The sequence below is a fragment of the Acomys russatus genome, chromosome 23 (assembly GCF_903995435.1).
Source record: "Acomys russatus chromosome 23, mAcoRus1.1, whole genome shotgun sequence".
NCBI lineage: Eukaryota > Metazoa > Chordata > Mammalia > Rodentia > Muridae > Acomys > Acomys russatus.
Window position 1 is genome coordinate 507,835 of NC_067159.1, and position 16,209 is coordinate 524,043.

Here is a 16,209-nt window from a genome sequence, read left to right on the forward strand (position 1 = left end):
GGATCTATAACACATTTCATGGCGCTACAATCACAGCTCTGCATGGGACGGTTCAGATGGTGCACGGGCCACACGGAAGCTTAGGTGATTTATGTAAAATCTCAACCTTGTGGTTAGCTACTCTATGTTTCTCCTCACCTTCCAGTGGTCCGTCAGCAAGAGCACAAGCCGATTAATAGCAGTAGCACACTCTGAGTTGCAGCTCTTCAGAGACCGTGCCTCAGCTTCTCCCTTGAGTGTCAGTTAAGAATTTCTACCTGGGCTGGATCGATGGCTCAACACTTGAGTGGTTGCTGCTGAGTTTGGTTCCCAGCCCACATTCTGACTGGCTCAGCCATCTGTAACTCCAGCTCCAGGGGAGCTGATGTCCTCTTCTGCTGTTCTTAGGTATCCACACACACACAGAGAGAGAATCAAATAATAAAAAAATCCGAAAAGTAATAATTCCTAGCACTGGTGTTTTATTCCACTGGCCTGAAAGTGGTCAGTGATTAAATGTTAGCATCACTCCTATGGGTCACAGTGCGATAAGTCTCAGGGTTCAAAACAAAACAAACAAACAAATAAACAAAAACAGCAAACATGACAGCAGAGATACAAATATACACAGGCTGTAAGCACTATGGAGATTCTCTGAAGAATTGCTTCCAGGGCTTGCACATGAGAAAAATTGTGAGCCTTGGAGAAGCTGCCAAAACGAGTGTTCCTTTCAGAAGTTTCTGGAAGCCCTGCCGTCAGCCTTCACAGTGGCCCTTGGGAGTAAACAGTAGTTGGAAATGGTAGATAAGCAGAAGGATTAGGGTTGGGGGTCTTTCCTGTGAGTCACTTCATGGTCATCAGACACTTGAAGAAACTAGAAATGTTGTCATTCCTTTAACTGGGGAGTAGGAAAGCTTGCATTAACAGCTTGTGTTTGTCCGTTCGTTGGGCGCGGGGTCTCGTGGAGCCCAGACTAGCTGCAAACTCTGTGAAGCTGAAGATGAGGATCTACATTTCCGGTCCCCCTGCTTCTGCCTCCGCAGTAGATGCACAGTTGCTTTAAGCAGGCCTTGTACCAGGCTTTAGACATACAGCTTTAAAGCAGATGTGGCCAGCGCCTTTTCTGGCTTATGACAAGGGAAGACCCTGTAATGCAAGTGAACTGAAAGACTACAGAATTTCAGATCATGTTAAATAACGATGAAGGAAACCAATTGGGGCTGACCAAGGCAGACAAGTGTGGTGTCCTTTCTGAGTAAATAGTGGAAATCCACATCTGACAACTAAAAAGCCAGCTGCTGACGAGCCAGGAAGGAAATCTAAATTCTTTCTCGAAAACTCCAAAATACAGTTGCCCCTTATTTCCGTCAGGCCTAACATCTTTGAGAGTTGCAGGATTCAAGGGAAACCTACAACAAAGCTGTTTGGCTCCAGCTGTTGCAAAGCACACATACCTTTTCCTGGAAAAATCTTCAGGGACGGAAGCAAATGGAGCAACTAGATACAAACATTGAGCCAAACAGGTCTCACTTAAGGCTGCGATGATTATTTCCACCAGCGTCTGCTCTTACCACGTCACTGGGCCTTCAAAGCTAGCCTTGATCTCTGGAGTGGGTATGGGAGGAGAGACGGAGTTACTCCAGGGCAAACCTAGCCATAGGCCCAGAAAGATACCAGTACTGCTCGGATGAAAGGGCATGGGAAAGAACCTACTGTGTGTTCCAGAGTAGCCTTGGCATCGGAGAAGTCAAAGAGTGAGACTTCAGCACATAGTGGGCAGTGGGGTTGTGGGCACATCAGGGAAGCCAAGCTATAGAAGCTGTGCATGGCACCAGGCAGGCAGGCAGGCAGGCATGGCACCAGGCAGGTAGGCATAGTACCAGAGAGTCAGGCAGGCATGACACCAGGCAGGTAGGCAGGCATGACACCAGGCAGGTAGGCATAGTACCAGAGAGTCAGGCAGGCATGACACCAGGTAGGCAGGCAGGCATGACACCAGGCAGGCAGGCATGGCACCAGGGAAGCATAGCATCAGGCAAGCAGGCAGGGCACCAGGCAGACAGGCATGTCTGGGACATATCTCGGCAGCCAGCACCACAGCCCAGATCTGGATTTGGAGGTTCATCTCCAGACTCAATGGGGAAAGACTGGTGTGGGCAAAGCCAAGCTTTCTCCTGAGATCTGGGTCACTCACCAGGGCAACAGTTCAGAGCCTTAGTGCAGCACAGGTGGGGCTGTTAGCAGAATTACAGTGAGGTGCAGATGAATTGCCTATGAATGCTGCTGACCCTTTGAACTAAAGGGGGAACCAATAGTGAGAGTTCCAGGCCCCTCAACAAGCCATGATGGCCGATGAGGAGATAACTTTTATAATGAATTCCAATGCCACCCTGAAATCACTTCTTCACCTGGGGAGGTCATAGCCTGGCAACAAGACTCAAGCTCACTTTTAACCTGGCTGAATTTTCCATCACCCTGATTCAAAGACCTCCTGGACATAACACTTGATATCAAGGGCTTCCCCAGGGACAAAGACTCACATTTGAGGACCCTCGGAAGTGTTTGTTTTCTTGAGGTCTGTAGTCAAGCAAAGGATCTTGGATGCTACCAAGCCACATGGGGACTGAGAACTGGGTAGGAAGTTATGCTACATCTTCCTACAGTTGTCTTTTAAGTGGGACGGACACAGTCTGGAGGGGCTTATGCTTATAAGTGTTTGATTTAAAGATAAACATTTGAAAACCAGCAGAAAACCCTGTATAGGCTGTGGTTGGCTGGGCGAAGGTCATCTTGGAAACCTCTTAGATTTGGAAAAGGAGAATGAAACTGACTTGCAGTTTGCTAGGCACTGGGCCGAGGTTTCACACATTTCCAGTTCATCCTTACAATAACCCCAGGAACTTACAGGACCTATAGTTGAGGAACCTGAGTTTCAAGGGAGAACCAAAGCTACACAGCTGGTACACACCATACCCCACATCTCTGTCAGTGTCATATATATCTTCAGTGTATATCATATACTCTTAGGAAGAAAAGTGGAGCTCAGAAATCATACGTGCACCATGCTTCAACATATAAAAGTAGGTATTTATAAGAACAAAGGCTCTGGAACAACACGGATGAAGGCAGCTGTGCCCGTGTGACAGGTCCTGGTGTGTGTGTGTGTGTGTGTGTGTGTGTGTGTGTGTGTGTGTGTGTGTGTGTGTGATACTTTCCTTCTCTTTCTTTTGTGAGCTATTTTAGTGTCACCATGTTATTTTTAAAATAAAAAATTTTAATATATTTATATTCAACCTTTGGACTAAATTTGGTGCCACCCTGGGTGGCTGCCAGAAACTGCCTTTCTCCATTTCCACAGAACTTATACTTGGGAACATTTTTCTTTGCTTGAGCTTTGACAGTCTCCCTTAAATGGAATAAGGTTAGCAAGAGGCGCCAGCCTGGATCCAGGCTGTGACTGTGACAGCAGATGGTCTGCCAGCTGTGGACTCTGGAAACGGCTGTGTGCTGGAGCAAGTATGGAAGGCTGACTTCCACCCCTTGGTCTTGCACACCTTCCATGTGGTGAGTGTGGACAGCACTCTACTCCACAAGAGGCCAAGGCTTTAGGGCAGCCAACACCGGGAGGACAGCATTTGAAGAGAAGCCTGAGCCAAGGCAGCCATTCAGGGTTCATTGCATTACAAGGAAGAACGACTCAGTGCAGCAACAGGGGAAAGGGCGGCTGCAGATTCTCAGAGAAAGGGGCTGAACTCCAAAGGACACACACTCAGAAAGAGCTCTGAAGAGGGGGGGTCACACTTGGTGTGACTTTGAAAGAGGAGTAAGATTATATTATGTCAAGAGAGACTTTCCAGTGGGAGGTTTAACCCTCTGCCTCACCCTCACACATACACCACACCACATCACACTACACCACATTACACCACACCACACACATACACTACAGCACACACCACACCATACCACATGACACCACACACATATACCACACCACACACCACACCACATCACACCACACACATACACCACATCACATCACAACACACATACACCACACCACATTACACCACACACCACACCACACATACACCACACCACATATACCATACACCACATTACACATCACAACACACACACATCACACACACCACGCCACACCACATGCCATACCCCCGCAGAACAAATGACAGAGTAATGTGCTATGTTTCAGAATCTGGAAGGAGTTTGGGAGGAACTTAAGGAGATGATGGGGCCAGGAGGATGGCGTACTTTTGAAAGGTCAATACCATCTTTCCATGGGAGCAGTGGGAAGCTGTGCTTCAGAGCAACTAAAGGTGACATCTTTTCAGACCCAGGCTGGCAGAGAAGCCAGGCAGGAGCTAGGGACAAAGACAGGACTCCAAGCAAATTGGCTGGGTACAAAAATAACTCCAAAAAGTCAGTAGCCTTCTTATATACAAATGACAATCATGCGGAGGAAGAAATTAAGGAAACTACACCCTTCATGATAGCCACAAGCAACAACATAAAATATCTAGAAGTAATTCTAACCAAGCAAGTGAAAGAATTGTTTGAAAAAAATTCAAATCTCTGAAGAAGGAGACTGAAGATGACATCAGAAGATGGAAAGATCTCCCTTGTTTGTGGATCAGGAGAATTAAGATAGTAAAAATGGCCATCTCACCAAAAGCAATGTAAAGATTCAATGCAATTCCTATCAAAATACCTACACAATTTTAAAAAAGACATTAAAAGATCAATTCTCAACTTCATATGGAAAAACAAAAAACCCAGAATAGCTAAAACAATCCTGTACAATAAAAGATCCTCTGGGGGAATCTCCTTACCTGATCTCAAGTCTTACTATAGAGCAACAGTAATTAAAACAGCATGGTACTGGCACAGCAATAGGCTGGTTGATCCATGGAAATGAATCCACACACATATGGACACTGGATTTTTGACAAAGAAGCCAAATCTATTCAATGGAAAATGGCTAGCATATTCAACAAACGGTGCTGGTCTAACTGGATGTCTACATGTAGAAAAGTGCAAGTAGACCCATATTTATCACCATGCACAAAACTCAAATGCAAGTGGATTAAAGACCTCAACATAAAACCAGAGACACTAATTCGGTTAGAAGAAAAAGTGAGGAAGAGCCTGGAACACATTGGCACAGGAGACAACTTCCTGAACAGAACTCCAACAGCCCCAGCCTTAAGGTCAACAATTAGTAAATGGGACCTCATGAGGCTGAGAAGCTTCTGTAAGGCAGAAGACACTGTCAACAGAACAAAGCGACAGCCTACAGACTGGGAAAAGATCTTCACCAACCCTACATCTGACAAAGGTCTAATATCCAAAATATATAAAGAGCTGAAGAAATTAAACACCACCAAACCAAATAACCCAATTAAGAAATGGGGCTCAGAATTAAGCAGAATTCTCAACAGAGGAATATCAAATGGCTGAGAAACACTTAAAGAAATGCTCAATGTCCTTAGTCATCAGAGAAATGCAAATCAAAAGGACTCTGAGATTCCATCTTACACCCATCAGAATGGCTAAGATCAAAAACTCAAGTGACAACACATGCTGCCGAGGATGTGGAGAAAGGGGAACACTCCTTCATTGCTGGTGGGAGGGAATGTAAACTTGTATAACCACTTTGGAAATCTATCTGGTGCTTTCTCAGAAAACTGGGAATAGCACTACCTCAAGACCCAGCTATTCCACTCTTTGGAATATACCCAGAAGATGCTCCACTACACAACAAGGACATATGCTCAACCATGTTCATAGCGGCCTTATTTGTAATAGCCAGAGCCTGGAAACAACCTAAGTGTCCCTCAGTTGAAGAATGGATAAAGAAACTGTGGTACATTTACACTGTGGAATACTACTCAGCTATTAAAAATAAGGAAATCCTGAAATTTGCAGACAAATGGATGGAACTAGAAAGGATCATACTGAGTGAGTTAATCCAGACCCAGAAAGACTCACATGGAATATACTCACTTATAATTGGACACTAGCCCAAAAGGGATGTCCAATGAGAGTCTTCACTTACCAGGAGATTGGAATAGATGTGAGGACATCCTATTGGGACTCTAGGTGAGAGAAGTATGGGAGAATGGGGAAATAGAAGGATCCAGAGGGTCCTAGAAACCTACAAGAAGAACATCATGATGGGTGGATCTGGGCCCAGGGCGGTCTGCTCAAACTACAGCACCAACCAAGGACAATACATGCAGCAAACGTTGAACCCCTACTCAGATCTAGCCAATGGACAGGACATTTTCCACAGTTATGTGGAGAGCGGGGAATGACTTTGACATGAACTCCAGTACCTCGTATTTGACCACTTCCCCTTTGTGGGGAGGTCTGGTGGCACTCAGAGAAAGGATAAGCAGGCTACCAACATGAGACTTGATAGCCTATGACCATATAATAGGGGAGGAGGTCCCCTTCAGTCACAGACCTAGGGGAGGGCAATAGGGTGAAAGCAGGAGGGAAGGAGGAATGGGAGCATACAAGTGATGGGATAACAATTGAGTTGTAATCTGAATTAATTAATTAATTAATTAAAAACAACAATGGCATTTCCTTTCTGCCTTTTGCTGCTTGTGTGGACAGAGGCAGCACAGATGGACGCTCCCATGAAACACAGAAGCGTCACTATCCAGCAGATACTTTGATCATACAATGATTCATGCAGAGAGTGTCCCGCTCCCAACAGTGGACCTGGATTCCTTCTTGGGGATGTCTAAGCATGTTGCTGTTATGCCTTTGTGGGATATACTACACTCTCATATCCCCTTCTATACTGACAGCCCTCAGTTTTGCTTTTGCCTTTCTCTCTAATTGTTATTTGGAAGGGGTGAAAGGTATAATAGAAGTGGTTCTCCCCTTCCCATTTAATAAAAGGCTAAACTCTAATTATTCTCAACAGTTTAGTTAAGTTAAATCACACACACACACAACACTTATGGGGTCCTATCTGAATATTAGTATCAGCCTTAGGTATTTAAAAAGTGTATTTACTTATTTGTGTTCATGCATGTATGTGTGTGTTTATTGTATTCTCTCTCTCTCTCTCTCTCTCTCTCTCTCTCTCTCTCTCTCTCTCTCTCTCTCTGTGTGTGTGTGTGTGTGTGTGTGTGTGTGTGTGTGTGCTCATATGATTGGTAAATGGAAGCCCCTGTGCCATAGTGTGTGTGGGGTCTGATGACAACTTCTGGGAGTCGGTTCTCTACAGTTCTCTCCTTCCACTGTGTGGATCTCAGGGATCGAACTCGGGTGTCAGTTTCGTGACAAAGACCTTTCTTCACCTGCTGAGCCATTGCATCAGCTTTTTACCTGGAGGGGCTTCTGGAGGTGGGAAGAGACAAGGTCATGGTGTCTGCTCCCTCCCCTGTGGCTCTGGTAGGACTAGGAGCATGGAGGTGTTAAGTCCAGGATGGCAGGGCACTTCAGCTGGTGAGAGAGAGTGAAAGGTGGCCTCTGACAGCTGGCCTGGGGCCTGTCAGGGTGTAGACAGACCAGTTCTGGGTGGCAGCTAAGCTTTCCAGGGCAAACTCCACTGGCTTTTCAAACAAGGCTCTTTCTGCTTCCTCTCCCTGGCACCTACTTAAACCCTGCCAATCTAAGCCGCTCTTGCTTCCACCACTCTCTATCCCCGCACCAGCTTTCCTTCCCCACCCAGCAGAGCACTGGGTCATGGGCAGCTCGATTAAATGCCCAGGACTCACCAAGTAAACCCTGGAGAGTCAACACACCTGACATATTTTACTGCCACCCTCTCTTGCCCAGGGGCCATAGGCTTCTGTAATTGGGAGGGACTACTAGCAATAAAAATGGAACTCTTATTTTCCAGAAAATAGCAAACTTTTAGAACCCTGGGGCTCAACAGCAGGTTAAGTTGTCCTGGCTTCCCAGCAGCAGGGTGCTTAAATTTAGTTGTCCTGGCTTCACAGCAGCAAGGTGCTTAGACTTAGTTATCCTGACTTCATAGCAGCAAGGTGTTTAGACTTAGTTGTCCTGGCTTCACAGCAGCAGGGTGCTTAGACTTACTTATCCTGACTTCATAACAGCAGGGTGCTTAGACTTAGTTGTCCTGACTTCACAGCAGCAGGGTGCTTAGACTTTGTTGTCATTTCCCTGTTCATCTGCAGATAGCTTTTGAAAAGATGCCCCCTAGCTTTTATTTTATTTTAATTCTTAGTTGACAATTTTCCCCCCAGTTGCAATCTTTGTCCCTGGAGTTTCTATCTAGCATGAGTAGCCCAAAGTGACCCAGTGCCTCAGAGTCAGTAGCAGAGCTGCAATTGGAAACCCCATCACTGCCCAGGCCAGGCGCTCTGACATACTTGCTGCACAGATGAGACGACAGCAACTATAAACTATGATTCCATCATTCCCACTTCACAAGTTGAGATGGCAAAGTGGTTTTCTTTCTAAAGTCTTACAGCCAGTTGGTTGGTGGGGTGGAAGGGGGTGGAAGCACTTAGACTCCCTCGTCTGTTCCTAGTCTGATGCTCTGATCTATGATGGGTCCAGCTTTAGTGAGGTCCTTTCTGCCTCTTCTATCTTAGCAGGACAGAGAGGGAGGGATTTGATGATGAGTATTAGCAGTGGCCTGCGGTAAGTTGCCTCCATCTCCCTACAGACATCTTAAGGTACCAAAGAAGAAGACACAGGAATGGCTCTGACCTGCAAGTGTACTGGGGACACAAGTCTGATCCTTTGCTTCTATATAAAATGTTGATCTGGAGCTACTGTGTGTCCTAGTGTTGGTTGGTCCCTGGGATCCTTGTCCTATGGGAAGATTCTCATGTATTCAGGATGATGTATGAATCTTGCCTTCCAAATTGTCCCGGATTGGATAATAAAAATTACTGGCAGCCTGTAGTTGGGCAAAGAGAGAGAAGGGAAGGAGGGACTTCCTGGAGGCAGGGAGAAAGAACTCTGGGAAGAAGAAAGAGGAAAGCTCTTTTCACCAGGAGACATGAGAGGAGACAGATGTGATTATGGGCCTGGAAGGTATAGCTGGCCATGTGGCTGGATGGGGTTAGGTGGATGGGTTAAATTAAGTGAGCTAGTGAAGAATCTGTCCAACTAAGGCCTATGCTTTGAAATATTAAAAGAACATGATGCTTTTATTTATAAGACCTAGGGGCCGCCAATGATATTCTACAATAATAAGGTTCTGCATCTAAACCACAAACATAACCTTTCTTTCTTTTTTTTTTTTTTTACTTTTATTGAATGTCTATGTAAATACACATCATGCACACCAAAATCCCTCTCCTTTCCCCAGTAAAGTAAAACAGACAAAGAAAAAATCTTGTCACAGAAGCTGTAGTGTATCACACAGTATAGCCTTTTGTCCACATATATTTACTTTCAAATGTTCATTGCTACAAGTCGTGGGTCTGGTTTGAGGCCTACACTATCGTTACTGGATCCTCACTGGGACTGCTGGTGGATATCCCATGGTTGCCATGTGTCAAGGAGATTTTTAATCTTTGAATCTGCAGGTCCCACCCCTTCATGTGTTCCAGCAGGTCATACATGGGGTAGATGTTGGGGTGAGGTCCACTCAGAGCCGTGAATCAGGGCCCACTCCCTTGTCTTCAGGGGAGGGCCCACTCTCCTGTTCGCATGTCCTCAGGGCAGGGCCTGCTCTCCTTCTCCTGTGTCATCAAGGCAGGGCGGACTTACCTGCTCCCGTGTCCTCAGGGTGGGGCCAGCTCACCTGCTCCCGTGTCCTCAGGGTGGGGTCAGCTCACCTGCTCCCATGTCCTCAGGGTCAGCTCTCCTGCTCCTATTCAATTTGCCAGATCGTTGCTGGCCATCAAGGCCTGGATGGCCTCCTACTCCTGTGGGTACTGGATCTTGTGGACCGTCAAGCAGGTGGCAGGTGGAGGCCCCTAAAAGTCTTCATTGTGTTGCTTGCAGAAACCATTGATGTTGGCCCAGCTCGGCTTCTTGTCTCGGGAAACTTGTGGCTCTGTTGATTCACACCTCCTGAGTCTCTGGGTCCATCGCGTCCTCCGTCCACCATGGGACCCCGCCTCCATGCTGCCCCTACTATCCACCTCTGCCTCATCCAGCTCTCGGCACTGAGCATGCGCCCAGCCCACGAGAGAAGGTCTGTAAGGCCTGTGGTGTGGGAGGTGCAGCCTCAACTAGAACAGTACCCACTCCTGGAACGCCATCTCCTTGTCCTGCACTGCTCAGGGCCACAACCTGAAAAAGCAGCGGTGGCAGCAGCAGAGGTGTCCCAGGGTCCCTGGGGCTCACTGGAGCATGGTCTCATAGACCTGCGGCGGTCAGGCATGGACGATCCACATGGCTGGATTTCCTACTTTCTGGGAAACACCAGCAGTGTGATTTGAAGCTCTCAGTATGGTCTTTTGATGGCTGTGCAGTCACTGCTCTTCCGCGGATCAGACACGGTGTGCGACTGATGCCATCTTGTATGATCTCAGCTTGGGTTTTTCTAATACATTGAGCTAAGTGTTTCCTCCCAATCGGGCCGCTCTTGGGGGTGAACATTTCTGCGTAGTTCTGGAACACAATCATCCTCAGAATGTATTGAGGACCTCATCTTTTGAACCCTGCAGACCCGCTTCCGCTGCGTGGACCGGCCCCCATTGTGCCTCTTTTAATTTTAAAATGTATATAGATACATAAGACCCAAAATTGCCAAAGCAATCACAATTAAGAATAGCAATGATTTTGAATTATACTACAGAGTCACAGTAATAAAAACAGTATGATACAGGTTTAAAAATATGTAGATAAATAGAATATAAGAGGGGACCCAAATATAAGACCATGTAGCTACAGCCACACAGTCTTTGATAGAGGTGTCAAAGACATACTGTAATACTTTTCTATTGCTGTGATAAAACACCATGGCTAAGGCAACTTACAAAAGGAAGCATTAATTTGGCTTGTGGTTTCAGAGGGTTAGAATCCATAATGGCAGCACAAAGGTATGGTGGCAGAAACAGCGCAAAGCTCAGACCTTGATCAAAAGAATAACAGGAGGTTTTTGAAGTCTCAAAACTCTCCCGCATGACACAGCTCCTCCAACAAGGCCATACCTCCTTACTCTTCCCAAACAGTTCCACCAACTAGGGACCAATTATTCAAACATAGGCGCCTATATAGAGGATGTTTTCACTCAAATCACCACACATCCTTTGGGGGGAAAGACAGCTTCTTCAACAAACAGTGTCGGGGATACTGACTAGCCACTTGTAGAGCAATTAAACGGTGGATCCTACCTCTCATCCTGCATAAAAATCAATTCAAACTGGACTGGAGACCTTACTTGTAAGACTGAAACATTTGCAACTTCTAGAGGAAAACATAGATAAAATGCTACTAGATAAGAGCGTAGCTAAGGACTTTCTGAACGGAGCGCCGGTAGCACAGGAAATAATAGCAAGAACTGACAAATGAGATTGCATGAAATTAAGCAAAATCTGCACAAGAGAGAAATGATCTTCAGAATGAAAACATGACCTACAGAGGGAGAAGACAACCTCCCCCACAACCTAGCCAAGGGATTGGTATGCAGACTATATGAGGAGTTCCAAAAAATAAAATGCCCATTAAATCCAATCAATGAATGGCTAATCTTGGCTGTCCACTTGAGTGCTTTTGAAATCAACTAAAACCCAAACTTCCTGTGAGAGCACTCCTGTGAGGGACTTCCTTAGTGAAATTATCTGAAGCACAAAACCCACCCTCTGTCTGGGCTGCACCTTCTGGTGGCAGCCCACACAGAAGGATGTGCAAGAAGGAAGCTTTACTTTTGCCTGTTGCCCTCACTCTCAGTGGCAAATTCGCCCATCTGGACACTACAGCCAGGATTAAGGTCAACTTTCTCAAGATTCCAGTGCAGACTGAATCTTCCAGACTCCAGAACCAGCCTGGGCCTGCAGACACCCAGCCCACGGACTGAACAACTACTAGAATTTTGGCTTGCCTATCTTAAGACAGCCATTGTTGGACTATTTGGACCATATCCTGTCAACCAGAAAATAAGACACGCATGCACGCACACAAGTATGTGCATGCATGTACCTCCACCCGTGCACAATCAGTTCTGTTCCTTTAGAGAACCCTGAGTAATACAGCCATCACCAGAAAAAACAAATGATACAGAGGCTGGCGCAGGTGTGGAGAAAGAAGTCTCAACACGACTGGTGCGCTCACCAAGGAAGTCAATGTAAATGTTCCTCAAAAAGCTAGAAATAGAATTACCATATGACCCAGGTACCTACCAACAGAGTATATACCTAAAGGAATCTAAGTCAGCTCACCATAGAAGATGCCGGGGCATCCCTGTTTTTTTGACAGTGTTCATGATACCATGGAATCAGCCGTGGTAGCCATTAACAGGTGAGCTGATAAAGAAAAGGTGATATAAAACATAATGAGACTTAATTCAACCTTTAAAAAGACAGTAATTATGTCATTTTCCAGGAAAATGGCTGGAGTTGGCCATCACTATATTAAGTGAAATAAGCCAGACACAGAAAAAAAAAAACGGTTACATGTTTTATCTCTGTATATAAGACATAAGAGTAGACAGGTGATTACTTGGGAAGGGAGAAGGGAACCAGTGAGGGAGGGGGCAGGGAGTGGAGAGTACAATGTGGGGAGGTACTCTTACAGGTTGTTCTGGGGGGACCCATAGTGAGTTGAACCATTCGTTGACTTTTAAAAAGTCATGTATGTATCACTGTTGTCTGCATGCATGTCCCTGAACCACATTCGTGCTTGGTGCCTGCAGAGGCCAGAGGGGGCATTGGAACCTCTGTAACTGTAATTACAGATGGTTATGAGCTGCCATGTACCATGTTTAGGAATTGAAGCCAGGTCCTCTGGAAGAGCAGCTAATGCTCTTAACCACTGAGCCGTATCTCCAGCCCCAGGGTCAAACTTGGTTATGTCCCTGGCCCTGATGCCCTTCGTGGTAACAGTGCCCACTCTGCCTCTGATGGCTATGCACTGCTATTGCGTCTAGACCCAATGAGATGTTTCAAGTGCAGACCTCCTGCCCTCGGTCTGGCTTAAAAACCCTGGCCGCAGACCAAGCAGAGCAGTTTGCAGACAGCAGCGGTTACGGAACTGCTGTCACTGACTGGCTGGCTCAAGGGGCAGCCCTGGGGGACTATGGGGAAGGGAAATCCTTCCATTGTCAGAACTTGGAGTGGACTTGTCAAATGCATTTTATCTAGAAAGAGAATGACCTGAGAACTGGAGCTAAGCCAATTTGTTGACAATGGCTAGTGGTTTTGGACAATTGGGACTTGAAAGAATAACTGAAGGGTATGTGATAAAGGTTTTTTGGGGAAATGGTATATGAATACTCATAATGGGTCCAGGATGTAAAAAAACCTGCTTGCTCCATGAGAATGCTCTCTTAAAAATGTCCACCGTTTTGGAGGTCCTAAAGCGGTGAGCAAGGTGTCTTGTGGCCTTTTCCCTACCCGCCCTAATAGTTTCTCCATGAGATTTTGTGCATCACTGGGATTAAGATTGACAGGTTCATTGACATGGGCATTCCTGTATTCAGGTTGAGCTAGTCACATCTCTGAGAACACAGCATCCTTGGAGCAGTAACTAACTTTAAATCTTCAATATGGTACTACAGCCTAAAGGTACCACTCCTAACATGCGCCCAGCAGACTGCTTGTGTTGGATCCTTTATCACAGAGGAGATAGTTTAATAAGTGTCCATCTTGATACAGATTTGCCTTCTCTGTATCACATGTAGGCTTAATAGATGCCTGGTTCATGATCAGTAGCCCACAAGGTTTCTTAGACATCAGTTTCTCTCCCCCTTCTCCCCCCTCCCCTCTCTCTCTCTCTCTCTCTCTCTCTCTCTCTCTCATATGTTCCTCTCAACTTACTGGAGGCTGCCCCAAGACCACCAGAAACCACAGGTTTGAATCTGAAAGCAATAACTAAAGTTGATCTTTTTCACAGCTGGTGTCTTTGCATATGACTGGAATCTGGTTTCTTAGATTTATTTTTTGGTTTTAGGTGGTGTGTGTGTGTGTGTGTGTGTGTGTGTGTGTGTGTGTGTGTGTGTGTTAAGAATGCACACATGCATTCAGGTACCAACAGGGGCCAGAAGAAGGTGTCAGATACACTGGAGCTAGAGTTGTGAGCCACCCGATGTAGGCTCTGGGACTAGAATTCAAGTCCTCTGGAAGAACAGCAATGGCTCTTAGCTGCTGAGCCATCTCTCCAGCCCCATAACTGAAATTTTTATAGGCGTCAATTGCATAAATATAATTTACATCTTAACTTTCATCATTCTTCCTACTCCACAATATTACATATTTCTTCATTGTCCCCACCACCTTTCACTTTATTAACAGAGCACTGTGCCCTTGACATCTCAACAATACTGTAAGGAAAATCTATAATTGTTATATACTGTGTATCTCCCTGCTAGTATACAAATCCTATGGTGTCAGAGGTTTTGACAGTTTTATTACTACCACACTACTATTACTACACTGCTGCTGCTATTATTACTACTCCTACTGTTACTTATTTCTGTTCTTATTACTGTCCCCCACCAGCGAGAGCAGCACTTAGAAAGTAATAGTTTAAGGCACTAAATAAATGCCCACCAAACGAATCAATGGAATGGACACAAATAAACACTTGAATACGACGAAGCTGTATTGTTGCCCCTGACAGACGTTCTGCCACAGACAGTCTTCATGTCATTACTCTTATGGGTTGGCACATGGAAAAACTGAGTGGTCATGATGCCAGCCTAGGGTTGGGAGAAGCAGGGGTCATACAAATGTGGCTTGGGCAATGAGATCATGAGGTAGAGCTAACTGACTGAAGCACTGTTCAACTTCTGGAAAAACAAAAAACAAAAGCTCCATCAGTCTTTTTCAAGAGGAGATTGGGTATGGGAGACAGCCATGGAGGTTGCTTTTCTGTACTGGGTCCTTGAAGGCATCGCGGCCAAACCTATAGTGTGCTTACCCTCACACCCAGCACATCCCCACCATGGCTTTCTTGGTTTTCTTCACCACTTCCTGTCCATTACAGATTCCCAGGGCCGCCACCTTCTGACTCAAGGATCACAGAGTTTCTCAAAATAAAACACTGAGCAACTGTTGTACCAGGGAATAGGCAGTGAAATTCCCAGGCCCTAGGGAAAAGTTTCTATTCCTCATATTTTACTTAGGCCACTGCCGCTGTGTCCCTGTGACCCTGTAGGTTCCTGCCTAGAAAGCAAGTAGTATGGAAAACGCCTTCTTCCTCTTTTGTTCATTTTTGCATCAGAAAGAAGTTGCTGGAGGTGACTGTGTTCAAAGTCCTTTATGCAGCATTGACATTCTTCAAATGTATTCTCCCATTAACTCACAGACAGAGACCCTGAAGCTGAGCGGACGTGATAGAATTAGATGCAGAGAGGAGTGTGTGGCTGAGCCTTGCCCACTTTGTTTCATCTTGGTCTCTCCCCTGGGAGCCTGCATGTGCTGTAACAATATCTGTCACAGCTCACAGCCATGTGAGGCCCACAGAGCCCTAGCTGGATGGAACGTTATTGAACTCAAAGGGACGAGGCCGAGGCGAGCATTCAAGTCTACGTTTACTTACACATGAGAGGGTGAGCGGCTGATCCATCAGCTGAGGGGCCTTCGGGGCCAGGAACTGAGGCAAGGCCAGAGACCATGAGCAGTTTGACTTGGCCTAAAAAAGACCTAAATGTTTCCATTGTGAGCATCTGCAGACTGCAGTAGAGAGAACCATAAAGGAGCCAGATAATGGATCCTTGAAAGACAGCCCAGGAGGCTTGGGTGGGTGTGCTCCAATAGGCCACGGGGAGCCACTACAACTTTGTCCTGCAAGCGCAGCCAAAAGCCTAAAGCCTGTGCTAACATAGACTCTGCTCTGAAGAGCTGTGTGTCTGAACTATAAAAACCTTTAGCAGGCACTTCATGCTGGCTCCTGGTCACTTTCCTTCCTCCCACCTCAGTCTTGGTGCCTGAGCACTCTGCCTAGAACACTCCAGTATGCTTTTGCATGCATCCCTACCCTCACCATTCAAAATGAATCCACCCAACACCCTGATGCCTCCTTGAGCCTCCTGAAACACAAACCTGCCATACTGCGGCACCTTCTCCTCCAGCTCTGTCACCGGAAGACTTTATTCCCTGGGGG